Genomic DNA, 5,220 nt, shown 5'->3' with positions numbered 1-5,220 from the left:
TCATTTAGGTAAAATTTTTTTCAAGTCTGCAATGATGTCCTTCTTAGGCTGTATATCAAAGGGTTAAACATTGGGGTCTCAATACAGTAGCCAAGAGAAAGCAATTTGTCTATTCCTTTTGATTTTTTGGACTTAGGCATCCAACGTGCTATCATTCTAGATCCAAATAATAATCCAACAACCATGAGGTAAGAAGAGCACGTAGAGAATGCTTTGTGTCTCCTGATGGCTGATGGAAGTTTCAGGATGGTGGTAATAATTTCAATATAGGACACAAGAATTAACAGTAAAGGAGCTATTAAAAAGAATACAGCATTAACAAACATAAAAAGTTCATTCATAGTGATATCACCACAGACTATTTTCATTAATGGAGGAATTTCACAAAAAACATGATTGAGTTTGTTAGAACCATAGAAAGGCAGAGAGAAATTCTGGTACGTAAGTTTTATCTCAACTGGAATCCCACTTATCCAAGAGCCAATCACCAGTGCACTTGCTTCTTGTGATTCGTGATTACAGGATAGTAGAGTGGTTTACAAATAGCCACATAACGATCAAAGGCCATTACAGCTAGGAGGAGGCATTCAGTGACTCCAAAAACAAGAAAGAAATAAAATTGTACAGCACAAGTTATGAAAGAAATATTTCTGTTCTGGATCCAAAGATTTTTCAGCATTCTGGGAACCATGACTAGTGTGTAGCAGATGTCCAGAAAAAAAAAGATTTTTAAGAAAAAAAGTACGTGGCTGTTTGGAGAACTGGATCAATATTGGTTATTATAATTATTAGGGCATTTCCTAACAGGATACCAATGTAGATAACCAAGATAATCACAAAGAGAAAATGTTGAATATTGGGAAAGTCAGAAAATCCTAGGACAATGAATTCTATCTTGAATGTGAGATTTTCTCCTGCCATTCTTGTTTTATGTCTTATATTCTTAGAAATAGATGAGTCTTGGTGTCCAGGCCACATTTCCTTTGGAGGTTGTAATAACTTGATCTGTAAAAGATATGTTCAGAGAAGATTTTTAAAAAAGGAATCTTTCTAGACCTACAATTCCACAAATTTTGTTTCTTTTTTTTTTAAATTCAGTGAAAAGAATTATAACAAACAATGATAAAGGAAAATTAGTAGTCTGATATGGAATATTACTTTATTCTATGTACTATGCCTCCTATGTTCTATATACTAAAATTAAGTAAGTGTCCTTTCTTGCTAAGTACTATTTCTTGTTTGGGTTTCTGTAGCACTGACTTCTTTTGGTTGTCCTACCTAATGGATCTCTCCTTTGCTTGTTTATCATTTATATCACACTACCAAACCATGATTATTCTCAATGTTTTATTTGTGCTATTTTCTATTTTCTTTTCACACTTTTTAAAAAATTTGGTGTTATCACTAGAAAAGAAGTTTAATTATTTCTATCCACATGACTCCCTTGTTTGTGTATCCATCACTCTTCTCTGAAATCTAACATGTACACCTCCAACAGACTATTCACTGTTCAAAAATAATATATCTCATGTGTACTGCAGTTCATCAAATCCAAATCAGAACTCAGTATCTTTCCCCAAAAATATAGTCTCTTCCAAACTTCTATATTTATTAAGAGAACCCATATCCTTCTAGTCACCTATATTCACAACGTTTGTCTGAACTCTTACTTTTATATCTCCCTGATTTAACATGGTCAAGCAAGTGCCACGACTTGGTTTTTTTTCCTGCCTTTACAATAACTGGCCCACCCATCCCAATATATATCTCCCTACTCTCACACTCAATACCCTATTACAGAACATTTCATCACTCATATTCTGTTTCAACAACTTCCTCAACATTCTACTTTGGTTAAACCTTAAAAATTCAAATCTTAAACACTTCCTCTAAACTGCCAGAATGATTTTCCATATACATCTTAAAATATTCCCTTCTCCAATATTTGCTCCAAACAACACCCAGAATGTTTTTCCTTATGTACCTAAAACCTTTTTCCTCTCCAATAAATCCTCCAAATAACTACCAAAGTGATTAAGGAGATATGACTCTTAAGAAAGCTGTTGCAATAGTATAAGGCATAAGTATAAGTATAAGTATACTATGAGTATAATAGTAAAATAGGACTGAAATAAGGTAATGACTATGAAAGTAGAGAGATTTATAGGGTAATGAACAGGAGGGCTGTTGTAGATATACCTGTGTTTATATACCTCTGTGTATATACCCAGGAAGGTTTGTGTTTGTGTGTGCATATAAATGTGTGTGTAATGCAATTATGTACACACATGTATGTGCATACATGTGTGTAATATCATCATATATACAAGTGCAAACTCACATATATGTACTATGTATTGGTGGTTTGGTTATATCTGTACATGCAAAATTTACAAATTTGTAATGTGTATATTACATATATTTCATGTACCTATTGGCATCCTGATATGCAAATTCATGTGTGCATAGACACAAATGATCCCAGCTACATAGATATGCCCACACATATACTTACATTGGTATGTGTGTGAATACCTACAAGTTTATATGCATTCATATATGTGTATATATGTACATATACACATATGTGCATATATATGTATGTATATATACACATGTGTATATATGCATATCTTCTCCAATGGTTATGATGCTGTCTTTTTACTTTCTTTTTTCCCTCATCAAACATGCCAAAAATTCCACGATTCTAAATTTAATTAAATTTAATGATTTTTCAGCTTTCTTTTCTCTCAGCATCAATGTAAGTACATGGCATTGATGAAAGGAGACATAGCATAAGTATATTCTAGTATGAGTGTATTGGAAGGAGAAGATGACAGTTTCTGTTTGTCCTGTAAGTTAAGGCAAATTTATTTAACTCTTCAGAAATTCCCAAGATAGAAAGACTGGGAGTGAATCACTTATTCTGTGGACTTAAATTTCCTACATACTTTGAAATTTCTTTTAAAATGTCATTTCCTGTCCCAAATATGCTCACTCTTCAAGCATGAATTTTTCATATGTTTATTACAAAACAAACTTTTATTCCTTTATAATTTTCTCCCTATACCCTCAATCTTTCTTCCACTTATTTGAAATGATATATCTATTGAACTAGAATGAACAACAGTTTGGACATCAGTAACTCTAATTTCTAGATCTAACTCTGTCAAAAGCTAACTTTATACTGACATGCTTGGAATGGTTTGTGTCTTAGTTTCTATGTCTGTGAATTATGATAAGCATTAACTGAGTGGATAAACACAAAGGAAGGGGTTACATATATGAGTACATATATTTCCATGTGAATATCACAAAATGAAAGGGTATACAGTTTGGTGTTTATTTGGGCATATTTCCAATTTGATGTCCAGAATGGCTGTACTAATTCAAAAGTCAAATAACAGTGCTTGAGCATGGGTCCTCAAAGTTAGAAAAAGAGAGATAGAGACAGAAACAATGACAGAGTCAGAGAGAGACAGAGGAACTCAGACAGAGAGACTGAGAAACAGAGGAAGGAAGGCAGGAATGCAAAAAGGCAGGAAGGCAGAAAACATAGAGAGGTAAACCAGGTAATTTCTAATATTTTATTCTCAGGACATTCTTCCATCTCTAACCTTGTTGCTCCCTTTAAATTAATAAATCATATTCCACCTGTTAGAATCAATTTGAGTTCTGACTTTTCTTGTTCTAGTAACTACTTTTGAATTGAAAATTCAAGAAATTCTTTGTAGAATTGGCAATAAATTGAGCCACAGCATGTCTGTCTTGACCCCAAATTAGTACTGCTCTGTGATAGCAGAACATTTTTAAACTATTATCATGAAACTGAACTATCACAAGAATAATTTTCAAAGAAATAGTACTATCAAAAAAAATCACACTCACAGCTATTGAGGGAGATCTTTTTTTTTTTTTTCCACTTTAAGTATATTGTTGGGAAGAAACAAAGATTTTCTTTCCATGAGCTTTGCTCTGGTATTGTCTCTGATTCTTCATCATCAGTGCTTATGTTGGCCATAGTTTCACAAGGAAAGAAATGGGAATTGTATATTTCTGAATTTTGTTAATTCCATCAATAAAGTACCTTTGACTTTTTATACTTACCAGTGTTCTCATGTCTGTGTATAATTGTCCCAAGCTCCCAGGATCATGAGCAGAGGCTATGTGTGTGTGTGTGTGTGTGTGTGTGTGTGTGGCCACAGCTACTTGATCCCTAAAGAGAAAAATGTTATTTAGCTCACTCATACTTTCTGATAGTTTTTGCTCTTAATTGTTGAGAATGAACTTCCATTTATATAAACAAAATAAAAGAACCTCCTTCTCTACCAGGTGGCTATATATTTTTCAGTTCACTTTCCTAGAAATGACCTTTACTGATATGGTTGGAAATTAATTCTGAAAACTACAGAAGCTACTTCAGCAAATAGGGTCTTTTCACAGGTACAAGAGAATCATGTCATTGTGTCTTATGTGAATCTCTCATGGTTAGGTAATTAGTCCTAAATAAATACTCCTCAAATCAGAAATACTGGTACTATGGAAAATAGAGTTCAGGCTTATCTTAGTTTTCTTGAATGGTAAAGATTAATTTCTTCATTCTTTGATGAACACATTTAAAATCACAATACATATATGTGCATATACATATAAAGTATAGAATATATCCATATGTGTATGTATATATCAATAGAAATATAATTAAATCATCAAAAATCTATGACATCCCCCATACCTCAATACACATATAGCTCTAACATAAAAGGTGATTTGTGTTCTAAGCCACTAACTCTTTAAGGAGAAATAATTCTTTCTGTGTTCTGCTCTTCAGGGACAATTATTTTTTTAAACTTACTTTTTTTTTCTTTTTATTAATAAGCATTATCTTCTAGGTCCAAGTCCAAGCCTAGGGTTCCACTAATGTTAATTAGCTGAGGTAATGAGACTAGAGTCAAGAGACCATAATTCCAGCATTGCCTCTGCTAATTAATAGCTATGTAAACATTGACAGAACTATATCTAGTTCTAAACCTAAATTTCTTCATGTATAAGATAAATATGATAATATTTCTGATCTTTAAATCATGGGACTATTATAAGAAAGAGTACTATTAAAGGTCAAGTTTCCATAAATTTTGAATTAGTAGTGCTTGTGAAAATAACAATATTGTATCATTTTCTTTCCAAAGGAAAGGTAGTACAATGGAATATGTGCTCAGT

The 5,220-nt window shown here is 32.6% G+C and overlaps 1 pseudogene; it reads right to left on the bottom strand.

Annotated features, from left to right (window-relative positions):
* LOC114042201 lies at positions 1 to 921 on the bottom strand (annotated as a pseudogene).
* Positions 922 to 5,220: the final 4,299 nt, after the last annotated feature.

This window comes from Vombatus ursinus, unplaced genomic scaffold, assembly GCF_900497805.2.
Source record: "Vombatus ursinus unplaced genomic scaffold, bare-nosed wombat genome assembly UNPS02014291.1, whole genome shotgun sequence".
In the NCBI taxonomy this organism is placed as follows: domain Eukaryota; kingdom Metazoa; phylum Chordata; class Mammalia; order Diprotodontia; family Vombatidae; genus Vombatus; species Vombatus ursinus.
The sequence above is the reverse complement of the archived record's forward strand: the minus strand, read 5'-3'. Positions and strand labels throughout refer to the sequence as shown.